The sequence below is a fragment of the Trachypithecus francoisi genome, unplaced genomic scaffold, assembly GCF_009764315.1.
Source record: "Trachypithecus francoisi isolate TF-2019V2 unplaced genomic scaffold, Tfra_2.0 Lachesis_group11, whole genome shotgun sequence".
NCBI classification, from domain to species: Eukaryota; Metazoa; Chordata; class Mammalia; order Primates; family Cercopithecidae; genus Trachypithecus; species Trachypithecus francoisi.
In genome coordinates, this window is record NW_022681456.1 from 29,062,866 (window position 1) to 29,082,092 (window position 19,227).

Genomic DNA, 19,227 nt, shown 5'->3' on the forward strand with positions numbered 1-19,227 from the left:
TGTGTTTTGCTTGATATTTGTGAACATGTCGGTTCTTTATGAGTCCCATACATTCTTTCCCTATTTCAATGTTACAATCTTTTTTTTTTTTTTTTTGAGACGGAGTCTTGCTTTGTCGCCCAGGCTGTGGCCGGATCTCAGCTCACTGCAAGCTCCGCCTCCCGGGTTCACGCTATTCTCCTGCCTCAGCCTCCGGAGTAGCTGGGACTACAGGCGCCCGCCACCTCGCCCGGCTAGTTTTTTTGTATTTTTTAGTAGAGACGGGGTTTCACCGTGTTAGCCAGGATGGTCTTGATCTCCTGACCTCGTGATCCGCCCGTCTCGGCCTCCCAAAGTGCTGGGATTACAGGCTTGAGCCACCGTGCCCGGCCCAATGTTACAATCTTAAAAGCTATTAAAGCCCGGCGCAGTGGCTTACGCCTGTAATCTCAGCACTTTGGGAGGTCGAGGCAGGCGGATCACGAGGTCAGGAGATCGAGACCATCCTGGCTAATACGGTGAAACCCCATCCCTACTAAAAATACAAAAAATTAGCTGGGCATGGTGGCGGGTGCCTGTAGTCCCAGCTACTCAGGAGGCTGAGGCAGGAGAAAGGCCTGAACCCTGGAGGCGGAGCTTGCAGTGAACCGAGATTGTGCCACTGCACTCCAGCCTGGGTGACAGAGTGAGACTTGGTCTCAAAAAAAAAAAAAAGCTAATAAAAACCTGCATTTGAGAACACCTGTTAACGTCCTTAATATAGCTTGATTATAAACCATCTTTTGAGAAAGAACAAAGCAAGACAACAATTGTCTGTGAATGACAAAATTTGCAGGATAGTTAACAGTTAAAAACATGACTGTAGACCACCTATTTGCATTTTGATGACACTTGCATTTTACCAATAATCTTTGAGACTATCTTTATTTCTTACAGTCATGTGAACTAGAAAATATTTTATTTAAGGGCTTATTTTTCTTTTTTCTTTTTCTTTCTTTTTTTTTTTTTGAGATGAAGTCTCACTCTGTCGCCCAGGCTGGAGTGCAGTGGCGCGATCTTGGCTCACTGCAACCTCCGCCTCACAGGTTCTAGCGATTCTTCTGCGTCAGCCTCCTGAGTAGCTGGGACTATAGGCATGCACCACCACACCTGGCTAATTTTTGTATTATTAGTAGAGACAGGGTTTTACCATATTGGTCAGGCTAGTCTCCAACTCCTGATCTCATGATCTGCCTGCCTCAGCCTCCCAAAGTGCTGGGATTACAGGTGTGAGCCACCACGCCTGGCCTACTGCTTATTTTTCTTTTTTTTTTTTTTGAGACGGAGTCTCGCTCTGTCACCTGGGCTGGAGTGCAGTGGCCGGATCTCAGCTCACTGCAAGCTCTGCCTCCCAGGTTTACGCCATTCTCCTGCCTCAGCCTCCTGAGTAGCTGGGACTACAGGCGCCTGCCACCTCGCCCAGCTAGTTTTTTGTATTTTTTAGTAGAGACGGGGTTTCACCGTGTTAGCCAGGATGGTCTTGATCTCCTGACCTCGTGATCCGCCCGTCTCGGCCTCCCAAAGTGCTGGGATTACAGGCTTGAGCCACCGTGCCCGGCCTATTTTTCTTTAAGTCAATCAATTAGAGCTCTTTTTATAGACATTACACACAACACATACATAACAACACAAAGAATATTCAGCACTTGTTAAGATTTTTCATTTGCCAGTTTCTTAACTGTATTACTGGCTTTAGGGTGAAACTCTTGGAGGAACAGGGCCGGATAGCATGCATTTTTTAGGGCCTATAAGCAGGCACAGCTGAAGGCAAAGGCAGATTCCCTATATTTAAGGGTGCCATTTTATACTGGAGTTTGGGTCCCGAAAAGGAGGGAGATACTGTGGGAGAAGACAGTGTAGTGCTTCTACCATGCATTTCATTGCAAGGCAACCCCAAGCTAATTGGCTTATTTTGTAATTAGCCTATCCCCCAAGGGAGTCTCATCTCTTAATGGCGGAGGATGGGGATGCTTCCATATCTTTCAGGTGGCCAAGAGCATGCTTCTCTGATTTATAACTACTATTAGCCACCCCTTACCGTGTATTTTCTACCTAGTTATTACACACCAAAGCTCTCCCACAATGTGAAGTAATTTGATATCCCCAAAACTCAAAAGCAGTAGATAACACAATACATAACAGAACAGAGCCTTTGATTTTGAGGGAACTATCTGCTCTTAATATGAAGAGTTTCATGAGGAAAACAGAGGTTTTTTTGGTTTGTTTCTTGTTGTGTTTTTTGTTTTTTTTTCTCCCCAGAATGGAGTCTGTGGTGCCTCCTCTCTTTTTCCCCAGGAGTCCCACGTTACCAGAAGTTATCTCAGGGCCTCTCGCGCATGCATTAAGAGTGGTAAGACAAAAAATGGAGAAAAATAATTCAGTCAACTGAGAAGAAAAGAGCCTTTTTCCAGAAAAACAAGATCGAAGAAGAGAAAAACAAAGGCTTTTTAAATATACCTATAACCCTGTAACTTGAATATCCACTTTTTTTTTTGAGACGGAGTTTTCACTCTTGTTGCCCAGGCTGGCATGCAATGGTGCAATCTCAGCTCACCGCAACCTCCGCCTCCTGGGTTCAAGCGATTCTCCTGCCTCAGCCTCCCGAGTAGCTGGGATTACAGGCATGCACCACCACACCCAGCTAATTTTGTATTTTTAGTAGAGACGGGGTTTCTCCATGTTGGTCAGGTTGGTCTCAAACTCCCGACCTCAGGTGAGCCTCCCATTTCAGCCTCCCAAAGTGCTGGGATTACAGGTGTGAGCCACCGTACCTGAACTTTTAATTAAGCCGAGCGCTCTTTAAGAAAATCCTTTAAAATCCCTGGTTACTGGACTTTAGCCATGCCAAGCAGTTAAGATTTTTGACTTTGGAACTTTACAAACAGTAACCTCACAGGTGAAACCAATGAGCCTTAATTAGGTTATAACTTAATGCAAGTGTACAAGGTATTTTCAAAGGAGCGATAGGAAGCTTTTGAAACTGTCATTGCAAAATTGTGACTGAGGCAGTGAAGGAGATCTGACCCAATCAACTCCATTTTGTTTTCAAGCCCCAACTGTCCTTGCCCATCCCTGGGTGTAGGCCGAACCAACTTTAGGAGTAGTCGGTTTTACAGTCTATAGTCTCAAACAAAGATGATAACAGCCGTTTCCCAAGATATACTTCCCTCTTGCCTGGGACCAGACCAAGAAACTAGCCACAGGATTAGAAACCATGGCCCAGGAGCCATGCAGCTGGAGGCTGCAAGATTTTGACCCTCCCTAAACCACTCTTAAAATTAGTGCTTAAGATATTTTATAAACCCTGCCCTTGATGGATCAGCTGGCACTACCCAGATTGACAAACTGGTTTACCTGATTTTGTGGCCCTCACCCAGGAACACTTAGCACAAGAAGACAGCCACCATTGTAAAACGGCAGGGACTAAAATAAAGTATTGCCACGTGGTTACAGGTTATGTTCCCAAGGACATGAAACAACATGGAGGCTTGTAGCCAGGTTTGTTACTGATCGCTTTGTTGGGGTGGCTTGAACAGCAGGCTTATGGGTTTCTGGGCCTCCATTCTAACTTAAGGTACCCTTTCTTCAACAGAACCATTCAGAAAGACATGCAAAGCGCACCAGATTGTCTACAGATTAAGACCAACCTCACAAATCCTTTTCCATTAATTATAAATTTACAGAGAATATAAACAATGATCCTTATTATCCCTTTTACCAGTTTGCACAGGGAGAGAGAAGCCAAAAGTGCAACTGGTAAACATTTTTACCCTCTTGCCAGCATATCAGGCTTCTGGGTTCCCTTTGTTGAAAACAGTGAGTTCCTCTTCAAAGGTTTTGCTTGTCCTCTATTTTCAAAGCCTAACTTCCTTGCCTCCTTGCCCCTAGTTATGGTAAACAACCTTCCAGCTGTTCCTAATCTGTAACCCACGTCCATTAACCCACATCCATTCCCAATCTGTAACAACCCACATCTGTTCCTTATTTGGCACCTTTACTTCTGTAGCCCCCACCCCTGCTCTATTTGAAATAGCAAATCGGGATCAGTTTAGATTGTGCGGTCCAACCCTGACCAATGGGGATTGGAAACAGTAGCAAGGACTGACTGCATTAGGGATAAAAACCCTTCCTTCCTTTGTCCAGTGTGCTCTCACAGTGACCAGAAGAAGGAGTAGCACCTTTCTGCAGAAATAAATTTGCCTTGCTGAGAAATTCTTTTTTTTTTTTTTTTTTTTTGAGGCGGAGTCTCACTCTGTCGCCGGGACTGGAGTGCAGTGGCCGGATCTCAGCTCACTGCAAGCTCCGCCTCCCGGGTTGACGCCATTCTCCTGCCTCAGCCTCCCGTGTAGCTGGGACTACAGGCGCCCGCCACCTCGCCCGGCTAGTTTTTGTATTTTTTAGTAGAGATGGGGTTTCACTGTGTAGGCCAGGATGGTCTCGATCTCCTGATCTCATGATCCACCCGTCTCGGCCTCCCAAAGTGCTGGGATTACAGGCTTGAGCCACCGCGCCCGGCCCTTGCTGAGAAATTCTTTGAGTGCTCATTTTCTTTATGATTCTGAGTTCTTATTTCCAACACCTTCCCCCAGCTCAACTCTAAGCCAAGCATTTTAAGATTTGGAAAATAAACTTTTCCCAGGTTGGAAGAACATTATATAAGAGATAGAAGCCATTTTAAACTGCAAAAGAAGGAAAAACACCACAGAAAGTAGTTCCAGTTGAGGGTCATCAAGAGGTATTGCCTCTTTTCCTGTTGGGAATGGTGTTCCCCCTATTTCTTTGCCTTCCCTATTTTTACTTTTCCCTTCTGGCCTACTATAGGAGACATATTGCTCATCTCCAAAATTTTCCTCTGCTTGTAGAGCTGCCTGTTTTAGCTGCAGTTAGGGTTTGGTTCAGGAGCAGAATAACATTCCTCCATGAGAGGTCAAATACCTGAGTTAAATCTTGGAAAGCTTCTTTCCTTTTTTACCCCCTGACTTTAAAATGTTTGTACTTTAAAAAATTAGTTGCTTTTTGGCCAGACACAGTGGCTCACACCTGTAATCCCAGCACTTTGGGAGGCTGAGGTGGGTGGATCATGACGTCAGGAGTTCAAGACCAGCCTGGCCAATATGGTAAAAGCCCTTCTCCACTAATAATACAAAAATTAGCCAGGCATGGTGGCACATGCCTGTAGTCCCAGCCAATTGGAAGGCTGAGGCAGAAGAATCACTTGAACCTGGGAGGTGGAGGTTGCAGTGAGCCGAGATCATGCCACTGCACTCCAGCCTGGGTGACAGAGCGAGACTTTTTCTCCAAAAAAGAAAAAGATGTGCTTAAATCAAATATTTTTTAGTTCATGCGACTTTAAGAAATAAAAACAGTCTCAAGGATTATTGCTAAAATGCAAGTGTCATCAAAATACAAATAGGTAGTTTACAGCCATGTTTTAAACTGTAAACCCTGCAAACTTTGTCATTGACAGACAATTGTCTTGTTTGTTCCTTCTCAATGACAGTTTATAATCAAGCTATATTAAGAACCTTAACAGGTGTTCTCAAACACAGGTTTTTAATAGCTTTGAAGACTGTAATATTGAAATAGAAGAAGAATGTATGGGACTCATAAAGAACTGACATGTTCGCAAATATCAAGCAAAATAAGAGTTAACTAAATGGACTGCACTCAGAAAGTTAAAGCAACCTTTTTGACTTTTGCTTGAAATATTGCTGATCTTTGTTTTGACTTTCAGAGTTAAGGAAACTTATTTTGAAATATTCACAGCCTTAAATAATTGAGTAAGGTGGCCAGGTGCAGTGGCTCATGCCTGTAATACCAGCACTTTGGGAGGCCAAGGCAGGCAGATCACCTGAGGTCAGGAGTTCAAGACCAGCCTGGCCAACATGGCGAAACCCCATATCTACTAAAAATACAAAAATTAGCCAGGCATGGTGGCTGGCACATGTAATCCCAGCTACTCGGGAGGCTGAGGCAGGAGAATCACTTGATCCTGGGAAGCAGAGGTTGCAGTGAGCTGAGATTGCGCCATTGCACTCCAGCCTAGGCAACAAGAGCGAAACTCCATCCAGAAAAAAAAAAAAAATGAGTAAGGTATACTCCTGTGAACAAGATTTGGAGCATTTTTATTTTTCTCTGTCTGGTTCCTCCAGAATTTGGAAACTCTCCGTGAGTACTCTTAACTTATGGCAATGTAATTGTTTGCATTAGTGAAACAAAAATCCATTTTTCTTTGTCAACAGAACACAATTGGAAAAACTGGTTATTTTACTGTGAAAAGTAGAAAGTTCCTCTTCGAAGTTTCCCTTTTTGTTAAAGAATAAATAATAAGTGTTAGAAATAAAAGTTTATTTTAAAAACTAACTTCCTTCAAGTTTCCTTGCTTTTTGCTAATAACTGTTAAGCCCTATGTAGCTGTTAAATATAGTAAGGGAATAAGTACATTCTATGTCCTTGAACTTTAACCAAGTTATTTGTTCTGGCTTATAACCTGCTCAGACATGCCCAAAAATGCCCAGGTATTGTATTCCTGGCTTATAGCCTACATCTCTTCCTTATTTGGAAATGTTGTATTCTCCTAGTTTGTAAACAATCCCCTTCCTTTCTTTGTTCTCCATTGTGGGTTTACCTATTTAGGAAAGTTTTTAGCCAATCAGGATCAGTCTAGATTGTGCGGTCCAGCTCCAGCCAATGGAGGTAGGACACAGCAGTAAGGACCCAATGTGTCAGGGATAAAAACCTCTGCTTTTCTTTGTTTAGTATGCTCTCGTGACAATCATGTTTCTTAGAAGCAGCCTCTCTGCAGAAAAGTAAAGTTACCTTGAGAAATTTCATATTCGAGTGCTATTTCCTTTGCAGTTCCGAAAATTTCTCTCCTTTTTTTTTTTTTTGAGATGGAGTCTGGCTCTGTCACCCAGGCTGGAAGTGCAGTGCCACCATCTCAGCTCACTGCAAGCTCCGCCTCCCAGGTTCACACCATTCTCCGGCCTCAGCCTCCCAAGTAGCTGGGACTACAAGTGCCTGCCACCAGGCCTGGCTAATTTTTTGTATTTTTAGTAGAGACGGGGGTTTCACAGTTTTAGCCAGGATGGTCTTGATCTCCTGAACTCGTGATCCGCCCACCACGGCCTCCCAAAGTGCTGTGATTACAAGTGTGAGTCACCACGCCCGGCCTGAAAATTTATTTCTAACATAACCAAGGCTTTGGCTGAAAGGGTGAGTTTCTCTTTAAGGAATCAAGCTTGACATGCAAAGCCAATAAAAGCCCTTTGGGAGAACTGGCCTCATGTCATGTCTACCCAGTCCCAGCACAGGGTTCCTAACCTGTGGTCGGTAAAGAATGTCACTTTCTTTTTTTGATTTTTGAGGCAGGGTCTCACTCTGTCACCCAGGCTGGAGTGCAGTGGCTCAATCTCGGCTCACTGCAATCTCCACCTCCCAGGTTCAAGCAATTCTCCTTCCTCAGCCTCCCAAGTAGCTGGGATTACAGGTGTGCACCACCACACCCAGCTAATTTTTATATTTTTAGTAGAGACGGGTTTCACCATGTTGGCCAGGATAATCTTGATTTCTTCACCTGTGATCTGCCTGCCTCAGCCTCCCCAAAGTGTTGAGATTATAAGTGTAAGCCACCGTGCCCAGCCTAAGAATGTCACTTTCTAATAGGCCAGGAGCTCCAAGTTTATCTTGGGACCTCAAAGAGGAGAGGATCACCCAACTTACAGATATTTGAGGATACAATCCCATGGCTGGGCTTGGCTTTAAGTCTTACCTGAAATTCCTTGTGGGTGTTTCATCAAACCAATCCAAAAGTCCTATGCAGAAATAACCATTCTTGCTGCACTTTATGCAAATAATCAGGCCAAGTATAAGACTAAAGTTTATTCTATGAACAACACACACAGTCCTATAATAATTTGTTTTTACCAAAAATAAGGACTGGAGAGAGAAATTGTTCTCCAAAGTTTATCATATATTTGTCATTAAATCCTAGTCTTGGCCAGGTGCGGTGGCTCACACCTGTAATCCCAGCACTTTGGGAGGCCAAGGTGGGCGGATCACGAGGTCAGGAGATCGAGACCATCCTGGCTAACACAGTGAAATCCTGTCTCTACTAAAAATACAAAAAATTAGCTGGGCATGGTGGCAGGCGCCTGTAGTCCCAGCTGTTTGGGAAGCTGAGGCAGGAGAATGGTGTGAACCCAGGAGGCGGAGCTTGCAGTGAGCCCAGATTGCACCACAGCACTCTAGCCTGGGCGACAGAGCGAGACTCTGTCTTTAAAAAAAAAAAAAAAAAAAACCTAGTCTCATTAATTGTTTTTAAGCTTTTTGCCTACATTTTAACCCTGCTTATTCCTGTGGATCAAGTGGTGATCTCCTGCAGCTTGGAAGAAACGAAAAGGGATGGGTAATGTAAAAATCTAGATCAATATGCTAGTTCTGGGCAACTATCCTGCAAATTCTGCCAGGTAATGAAAGTAAGTAGGGTGCCCATAACCCAGAGGTTTCTTTGTTTGGGAAAATAAAACCAAGGAACTTCATAGACCTCCCCCCCAGCCCCCGCCAGAGAGAAATTCTATATCTTGGCAAGTAAAATTTTAGATGAAAATTATTTATTATACAACACTGATGGAAATTCTATACTCAACTCTGCTATTTGCAATAGGGTTACAGGTACTTAAAGATCAAATCAAAATTATTGACAGGCTGAGGGAAAATGCAGGCTTCAGCTCCGGGTGGCTACAATCCCTCTTTAATGAATTCGTCTTTTTTTTTTTTTTTTGAGACGGAGTCTCGCTCTGTCGCCCAGGCTGGAGTGCAGTGGCGCAATCTCGGCTCACTGCAAGCTCCGCCTCCCGGGTTTACGCCATTCTCCTGCCTCAGCCTCCGGAGTAGCTGGGACTACAGGCGCCCGCCATCTCGCCCGGCTAGTTTTTTGTATTTTTTAGTAGAGACGGGGTTTCACTGTGTAGGCCAGGATGGTCTCGATCTCCTGACCTCGTGATCCACCCGTCTTGGCCTCCCAAAGTGCTGGGATTACAGGCTTGAGCCACCGCGCCCGGCCTGAATTCGTCTTCTTTATGGAATTGGTTAACCCCTTTATTAAGCCCTCTTTTGCTTCTATGTCTTATATTAATATTTGAACCCTGTATACTCAATACTGTAACTCAGAGTTTCCTCTTGCCTAGAAGCAATCCAACTCCAAATGGTGCTGCAAACTGAACCATGTATGAACACACCATTCTTCTGAGGACCCTTGAATCGACCCCAGGAGGGGTCCTAGCTGCTGTTCCCCATTTGACACCCCTTTTCAGCAGGAAGTAGCCAGAAAGAGTTGTTGCCCAAAACCCCCTAAAAGCAGTTAGGATGGCATTACCAGATACTGGTAATCCACTAAAAAGTTTGATTTTAATTCAACTACTTATTTTCATGGGAAACAATGCTTTATATTCAGGTCTTATGAGGGGATGGAGGAATCCAGGTGTATTAGTCCTTTCTCAAAGGGGAGAATGTTATAGGAGTTAAGAAATTATTTTAGGCTGAGAGACAGGAAAAGGGGTCTTTGGGAAGTTTTTTTTTTCTTTTAAAGCAGCTCCAGAAACATTTCTTGTCTAGCAGGAAAGAGCGACAGGCAACCTTTGATATGCAAATGCAGGCCATTAGAAACTGGGTCCACCCACACTTGGTGATTCCCACCCTCTTCTCCTTGACCTTGCCCCCACATGTGCCTGGCAACATGGTCACTCCCACATATCCCCACTATGTGAAACATCATGGTGCCCTGCATTTGCATATTAAAAGACTAGGGAGGGAGGGCCAGATTTTTCAGGGGCTTCCTGAATGACATGCCTGATCAAACCAACCCGCTGAGCCCTCACTCAAGTGCTGGGATTACAGGCATGTGACACCAGGTCCGGCTAATTTTGTATTTTTAGTAGAGACAGGGTTTCTCTATGTTGGTTAGGCTGGTCTCAAACTCCTGACCTCAGGCTGGGAGACCCCCCCTCGGCCTCCCAAAGTGCTGGGATTACAGGCGTGAGCCACTGTACTCAACTTCATATATCAACTTTTAAAAAATGTATATACCTACACCAATGTTTATAGCAACTCTATAATCACTAAAAAATAGAAAAAATCCAAATATCCTTCAATGAATGAAAGGACAACAGTATTATGGTATATTTGTATAATGTAATACAACTCAGTAATAAAATGAAGTAAACTATAGATACACATTAGACAAATTAGATGAATCTCAAAAGTATTATGCTGTGTGAAAAAGTCAATCTCAATGTTACATTATTTTGTGATTCCATGTATATGGCATTCCTGAAAAGACAAAACTATACTGATGGAGAACACATCAGTGGTTCCAGAGACTGGAATACAGTTGTATCCTTACTGGGGAAGCTGTAACCACAAAGGGATAGCATTGGGGAAATTTTGTGGGGTAATGGAACTGTTATGTATCCCGATTGTGTATATACGTGTCAAAATTCATAAAATGCACACCAAAGGCCAGACACGGTGGCTCACACCTATAATCACAGTACTTTGGGAGGCCCAGGAGGGAGGATGGCTTGATGCCAGGAGTTTGAGACCAGCCGCCTGGCTATCATAACAAGACTTCATTTCCACAAAAATAAAAATAAAAGCATGGCACCACTCGCCTGTGGTCATAGCTACTCAGGAGGCTCAAGCAGGACGATCACCTGAGCCCAGGAGTTTGAAGCTGCTGTGAGCTATAATCACACCACTGCCCTCCAACCTGGGTGACAGAGCAAGACCCTCTCTCCAAAAAGAAATAAGTTAAAATAAATAATAAAAAATTAAGAGGAAACCAGAAAGTCTATTTTATTGTATGCCAGATATCCTACTAGATATAGTCATTACTCAGCAGTTGTTATAAAAGACAAGACTTCACTAGAGATCTTATACATAGGAGGAGGACATGAATTTAAGGATCACTACTTTCAGAGAATTGGTTCCAGAAATGTACTTGAACGTAGCAAATGCTTCTATCCAAATCTTTTCCAAATACAACTGCCAGTATTTTGGGTCTTAATCTATTTATTACTTTAAAGCAAGTTATTCCTTACGATCTTGAGCTACTGACTTACCATATAAAATAAAGTGAATGGCTTAAAACCTTAGTAGTCATTCAGGCATGCATTCCAGGAGCCAAGACAGGAAAAAAAGACACATCTTAGATAATACATGCGAAATTACCTTTCGTATTGTGGAATCCAAAAATGCTAGGTATTTTTATTTGGAATTATTACATCTTCTATGCATTTATGGGCCTAATTTTAATTTTATGGGAGACAGACCTACAGAATTTTACAGTTTGAGAGGACTTAATATTCATCCATTCACTTTATTTTGCAAATGAGGGAACTAAGGCACATAAGTGCTTTGGAACTTATCTAAAATCACATAGCTATTTAAGGATATAACAGAAACTAGAATTCTGTTCTCTTCACTCTCTCTCTCCACTTTGCTTCAAATGACTTGTGGAGCCATAATCTAAATAAGTAGCCTGAAATATAACAGGAGATCTCTGTAAAGATCATCTTGTATTGGGGATCAACCTTAGAGGCTAAACTGTTATTATATCAGGCTCTTCTGCTTCAAGATTATGTTCCAGGGACATGACTGAACTTATGGAAATGAAGTGATAAAGGTATTCTACAGTGCTTCATAGGTAAGGGTCAGTAAGCCCACAGCATTCAGCATCTACAACCTAAGCTGGACATTTTTGGCTGTCGTCAGCATCCCTATAATGCTTTTTGGTCTACCTGTCCCTAAATATGAGGTTAAACTGTTCTGAATAAGCTCCTTTTTCTTTTTCTTTCTCTCTTTTTTTTTTTTTTTTTTCTTTTTTGAGACAAGAGTTTCACTGTTGTTGCCCAGGCTGGGGTGCAATGGCGCGATCTTGACTCACTGCAACCTCTACCTCCAGGGTTCAAGTGATCCTCCTGCCTCAGCCTCCCGAATAGCTGGGATTACAGGTGCCCACCACATGCCTGGCTGATTTTTTGTATTTTTAGTAGAGATGGGGTTTCTCTATGTTGGTCAGGCTGATCTTGAACTCCCAACCTCAGGTGACCCACCAGTCTTGGCCTCCCAAAGTGCTGGGATTACAGGCGTGAGACACCGTGCCCCACATAAGCTCCTTTTTCTATTGTTTCCAGATACTGGTAATCCACTAAAAAGTCTGATTTTAATTCAACTGCTTATTTTCATGGGAAGCAATGCTTTATGTTCAGGTCTTATGAACGGATGGAGAAATCCAGCATCCATTCTCACACTGCTATAAGGACATACCCGAGACTAGGTAATTTATTTAAAAAAAAAAAAAAAAAGAGGTTTAATTGATTCATAGTTCTGCATGGCTGGGGAGGCCTCAGGAAACTTATAGTCATGGCAGAAAGCACCTCTTCTCATAATGGCAGGAGACAGAATGAGTGCTGAGCGAAGGGGGAAGCCCCTTATAAAACCATCATATCTCATGAGAACTCACTATCACGAGAATAGGCATGGCAGAAACCACCCCCATGATTCAGTTATCTCCACCTGGTCCTGCCCTTGACACTTGAGGATTATGACAATTCAAGGTGAGATTTCAGTGGGGACACAGAGCCAAACCATATCACTAAGGTTTTCATTAGATGTGCCCAATCATTCTATTAAGCGAGACAGTAGAGCACAGTGGTTAAGTACACTAGCTTCCAGCATGAGAATCCTGGCTCCACTACTTAACAGGTGTATGCTCATTACCTCTCTGGGCCTCACTTTCCTCATTTGCCTGTTGCAGGGATTAAATGTGTTAATACATATAAAGCACTCAGCACAGTACCTGGATCATAATGAGCATTCAATAAATGTTACTCCTTTTCATTAAAGCTCTCAGAAGTTCTACATTACTCTAGAAAACAACTCCATATGGGCATATTTACTCACAGATCGCCAGCACCTACAACAATGCCTAACATATGGAAGATGGTTAGTATTAAATGAACAAATATTATCTAATTAACAAGACTACTTTGATGCTATCCCCTCTTTCAAAAAAACTGTATTACTGGGAAATACAGTGTTCCATATGGGACATTGGAAATACCCTGTAAAAAATTTCCATTCTGGGCCGGGCGCAGTGGCTCACACCTGTAATCCCAGCACTTTGGGAGGCCGAGGCGGGTGGATCACGAGGTCAGGAAATCGAGACCATCCTGGCTAACATGGTGAAACCCCGTCTCCACTAAAAAATATAAAAAATTAGCTGGGCGTGGTGATGGGCGCCTGTAGTCCCAGCTACTCGGGAGGCTGAGGCAGGAGAATGGCGTGAACAGGGAGGCGGAGCTTGCAGTGAGCCAAGACTGCGCCACTGCACTCCAACTGGGATGACAGAGTGAGACTCCGTCTCAAAAAAAACAAAAACAAAAACAAAAAAACTCCATTCTCTCACCTTCATAACAATGGCAATTTTACCTGCCTGAGATGTCCCATTTGTGGGATTCCAATGAGTCAGGGGTAAGTGAGGTAGATAAAAGAAGTTTCCAAGGGGGAGAGAGATTCCTGGGTTGATCAAACAGTGGGGGAGAAAATCAGGAGGGAATAACTTGATGCAACTATATTTGGACATTTACTGAGCATCTACTATGTGCTATGAACTATCCCAAACAGGAAATTCAAATCTAAACAAGACATCTGCCAGGCGAGGTGGCTCATGCCTGTAATTCCAGCACTTTGGGAGTCCAAGGCGGGCAGATCACCAGTCTGGCCAACATGGTGAAACCCCGTCTCTACTAAAAATACAAAAATTAGCTGGGTGTGGTGGCTGCCTGTAATCTCAGCTACTCAGGAGGCTGAGGCAGAAGAATTGCTTGAATCCGGGAGGCAGAGGTTGCAGTGAACCGAGATGGTGCCACTGCACTCCAGCCTGGGCGACAGAGCAAGACTCCATCTCAAATAAATAAATAAATAAATAAATAAATAAAAAACCCGACATCCTTACCCCTAGGAGCTCAGTCTAGTATAATGCTACACAATACACTATATGTCCTATGAAAAAAATGAGAAGGGCCACACATGTCCAGAAAGGGCAAAACGATCTCTACTTGGGGAATTACAAAACTGTCATTTGGACTGGGTCTTGATGCGTGAGGAGAGTTTGCCCAGAAAAGAGAGGGAAGGATATTCTAGGTAAAAGAGAACAAGCATTCATCAACAGATGAGTGAGGGAGCCTGGCAAGGTCAGGGGACAGGAAAAAAAAAACTTGTGCCACAAGCTTAAAAGGAGACCTAAACTTGTCAAATGTTCTTCATCCTTAAAGGAAATTTCAAGAGTTACAGCTTTGACTAATCCAGTGCAAATGATTATGCATCAGTGCCTATGCAAAAAGAAACAGCCTCACATATATTCCCTTTGCAATCTGCCCTCTCCCCTTCCCACACTACTCTGCCCAGGCCAGAGTAACTAAGTTGCTTTTGTTGTTGTTTTAATAAACACCATTAACACTCCTTAGCAAGTCTGCACTAGCCACTGGAGCCCAAAGCCAGCTGCAAGATGCAGCAGTTCATGCTCCCTCCTCACCAGTCCCCACCTTCAGCTGCCTCTCAGTGAATGATTCAAGGGCTTTTACCACTTTTTCCCAGTGTTCGATCAAGGGTCATGTCCCGGTTTAGCTTTCCTTTTATTCTGCTTTAACTGGACACACCCTCTCTACCCACATCAGCCTGGCCAAATCCTGAGGATTTTTACCAGTCCAGCATATCTAGAAAGATCCCATGGAATGCTGTGAAAGGAATGGTACAGTGAAACCACGCTCCTTGCTCTCCCAACAATGGTAATTCAAAGTTATATTTCTGACAAACTTGACTTGAGGGTGGGGAGTCGTTTGCTAAGTTATATTCCTTCTATTCCCCTTCTTCCTTGATCTCACTCTACACATAAATGAGTGAAATCTAGCTCTTGCTCCAAGAGGTAAGATTACTTCTCTAAACCTAAAATGAATTTGATGACCAAGAGCCTTGTGCCCATTTCTAAGCAAATCTTTGCGATACAGCAGTCCATGAAACAACCATCGACCCACACAGAGGGGACCAAGCCTTCCATTTGCTCACAGTCGTTTTAAACATTTTTAAAAGTTTAAATGCACACACTTGAGAAAAGCTGCTGCACATACTTGAAAAAGTAGAATTTTGGCAGCACATTTGAGGGGATTAACCAGCTGAAAATACTACTATATAAGTAAGCAATAATCTCAAGGCAGCCATAGCTACACTGTAACATCCACAATCTTAAGAAAAATGTCCAAACTTGGAAATAAAGGAAGTTGACTAAACGCCCTTTCAATGTCATACTGTACCATATTTAACAAGCCCACCCAAGGATCATTTAATTTTCTTAAGAGACTGTATCTGTACTTGACTTTCCTATTTACTATTTTATTAGAGCCTAGACACTGAAGTTTCATGTTAACTTGTACATTTCTGCTCAATAATCCCCAAAGTTAGTTGTTTTTCTTTTCTTTTCCTTTTTTTTTTTTTGAGATAGAGTCTTACTATTTCGCCCAGGGTGGAGTGCAACAGTGGCGATCTCTGCTCACTGCAACCTCTGCCTCTCAGGTTCAAGCGATTTTCCTGCCTCAGCTTCCTGAGTAGCTGGGATTACATGCGCATCCCACCACCTGGCTAATTTTTGTACTTTTAGTAGAGACGAGGTTTCACCATGTTGGCCAGGCTGGTCTCGAACTCCTGACCTCAAGTGATCTGCCTGTCTCAGTCTCCCAAAGTGCTGGGATTACAGGCGTGAGCCACCGCACCTGGCCCAAAAGTTAGTTTTATTGCTCTGTGGGACGTTAACCAGCTTTGTAACTACTGTACTAGCAAATTCAGTTAACCATTTCTTTGATTATATGTCCCTAGTCCTTGAATTTGCCTTTAAATTAGCTTTATCATTTTATTGGTTCTTTCATTTATTGGTTTAATTAATAAGTTTTCATACATGTTCTTTTCCTGTACAAGATCATGTTTTTAACGTTTTGAAAACCATACTTTGACAGTGGTCATTTACACTGTTCACTCAGACACTTCTCTGCAGTGTGTTACTGTCTAAGAAAAACTGTTTTCTGCCCTAGCCACTCCACTTCTATACATTCAAAAGACACCATCTTTTTCTCATTTTTTAAATATGAGCCAGCTTGACAATATTCTACACATTCACAGACCATATTTACCTGCAATCACATCTTGTTTGACCCTCGGTATTTTCCTTAATTGCATTACTGCTGACATTCACAAACTGGGGAAGTCACAAAAATAATAAATAGAGATTTCTGGTTTCTCTTGAAAAAAAGCAGGTCTGGCAACACTACACTCATTTTCCCACCCAAAGATAGGGAAGTTCAGTAGAAGTTGCCCCATCTGTACGGCATTCTCTCCTCAGTGCACCCCAGTCCCCACCACGCCCTGTTTACTACCTGCCTGGTTCACTCATTTATATGATCTGCCTGTCCCCGTCGAGTTTTAATTTTTGACCTATTAATTGTGGCCTCTTAATTCTTCCCATAACAAGTTATTTCTGGGTCTATACAACTTCCCACCACCTGCCCAGTTCAGTTTTTCATCTAACAGACACTGTCATCTGAAGTTTCTGTATACACACCTTCCATAAACACACTAAATTGTGGCAAAAATAACTTTTCTGTATTTGTCAAAGTTGGGACCATACTTGAATGCTGAGAGCTGAAAACCACTGCACTACCACTAAAACCAACAGGTAGCCAGGTGCGGTGGCTCATGCCTATAATCCCAGCACTTTGGGAGGCTGAGATGGGCAGATCACCTGAGGTCAGGAGTTCAAGACCAACCTGACCAACACGGAGAAACCCGTCTCTACAAAAAATACAAAATTAGCTGGGCATGGTGGCACATGCCTGTAATCCTAGCTACTTGGGAGGCTGAGGCAGGAGAATCACTTGAACCCGGGAGATGGAGGTTGCAGTGAGCCAAGATCACACCAATGCACTCCAGCCTGGGCAACAGGAGTGAAACTCCGTCTTAAAAAAAAAAAAAACCAACCAAACAAACAAAAAACCCAACAGGTAGTTTTGTTGCTGATTTTTTTTGAGACAGGGTCTCCGTCTGTCACCCATGCTGGAGTGCAGGAGCCTGATCATGGCTCACTGCAGCCTTGATCTCCCACGCTTATGCGATCCTCCCATCTTAACCTCCTGAGTAGGTGTGACTAACAGGCGCACGCCACCATGCTCAGCTATTTGTTTTTGCAGAGACTGAGGCTCACTTTGTTGCCCAGGCTGGTCTTGAACTCCTGGTGTCAAGCGATCCTCCCACCTGGGCCTCCCAAAGTGTTAGGAATACAGGCATGAGCCACCACACCCAGCCAGATAGTTTGTTTTTAACACCAAAGAGTAATTTGTGATAGTCATTTATAGTTATATACATGTAGACTAGTTTCTACTAGCAAAGTAATGCTCAGAGCTAGAAAGTAGGATATAAGGAATATTCATGAAATATTCCCTGATGTTTTATGAAGGTAAAGAAAAGGCATTAATAGATTAATTCCTTCTTTCAAGTTCTTTCAAGAATTTAATCCAACTGTAAATCTAAAATACCCTTTTTTTTTTTTTTATAGACAGAGTTTTGCTCTCATCACCCAGGCTGGAGTGCAGTGGCGAACCTCTGCCTCCTGGATTCAAGAAATTCTTCTGCGTCAGCCTTCTGAGTAGCAGGGATTACAGGCATGTGCCACCACGCCCAGCTAATTTTATATTTTTTTAGTAGAGATGGGGTTTTACCATGTTGGCCAGACTGGTCTCGAACTCCTGACCTCAGATGATTCACCTGCCTTGGCCTCCCAAAGTGCTGGGATTACAGGCATGATCTACCACACCTGGCCTAAAATACACTTTTTAAAAAGTTAGTTTAAAAACTTTAAATACTCAGTACACATTAACACAAAGAAGTAAACATTCAAGTTTGAAAATCCAAATAGGCCGGGCGCGGTGGCTCAAGCCTGTAATCCCAGCACTTTGGGAGGCCGAGACGGGCGGATCACGAGGTCAGGAGATCGAGACCATCCTGGCGAACACTGTGAAACCCCGTCTCTACTAAAAATACAAAAACTAGCCGGGCGATGTGGCGGGCGCCTGTAGTCCCAGCTACTCGGGAGGCTGAGGCAGGAGAATGGCGTAAACCCGGGAGGCGGAGCTTGCAGTGAGCTGAGATCCGGCCACTGCACTCCAGCCTGGGCGACAGAGCGAGACTCCGCCTCAAAAAAAAAAAAAAAAAAAAAAAAAAAAAAAGAAAATCCAAATAATGAGTAATGACTTTAATTTACCTGGTTAAAATCAACAAAAGGCAAGATTACACTACAATTATCTAGCACATCGTGTAATACTAACTTCTGACTGCAGATTGCATGACTGCATGTCGGTCACGATCTTTGGTTCCACTGCAAAGCTTTCAATTTCTTCTTGGGGCATCTGACTCACCCTTATCAGCCTCAATGATCTGCAGTAGGTACCTCCACCCCAGACTCAACCCCATTGCTAAGGATAGGCACCTCTGCCCAGAAATAGGTAATTTGACACTGGCCTAAACACCTCACTGCAGTGTTCTCAGGCCTTGGTTCAAACTGTCACTTGAGGCACCAAAAATGAAGCTTCCTGGCCCAACACCCTGAGGCTGATTTAGTAGGTCTGAAATGGAGAACAGGAAAATGAGTTTTTAATCTACACATCTCCAGCATGTAATTAATTCTCTTGCAGGTGGTCTTAGGACCACACTTTGAAAAAATACTGTCTCCTCTCCTTACTAGAGAAGCTGGTCAATGTTAATAGCATTGGCTTTTGGAAGATTCCTCACTTATGAAAAAAATTGCCCTTTGCCATATGAGTCATACAAACACACTTACTGATTTGTAGGGCAGTATGCCAAGGACTGCGGAAGATAAGACAGTGAACAAGACACATTCCTGCTCCTCAAAAATCCAGCAGGAAAAATGTGTGCAAGCTCATTAAAATAGAATGGAATGTGTGTCACAGAAGAAATATTAAATGCTAAGTGCCAAGATGTTAACTCCCTCTGCCATTCTCCTGAAGTGTGTACCCATCTACTTTTATGATTACACATTATGACACTGCATTTTCTATGCCATTCTTCTCCATGAGACTCTATGTTCAA

At 43.2% G+C, this 19,227-nt stretch overlaps 1 protein-coding gene across 1 annotated transcript in view; it reads right to left on the bottom strand.

Annotated features, from left to right (window-relative positions):
• The window catches only part of TXNRD1 (thioredoxin reductase 1), a 136,922-nt gene that overhangs the window by 113,457 nt on the left and 4,238 nt on the right, over window positions 1-19,227 (bottom strand). The gene's annotated exons all lie outside the window — the stretch shown is intronic.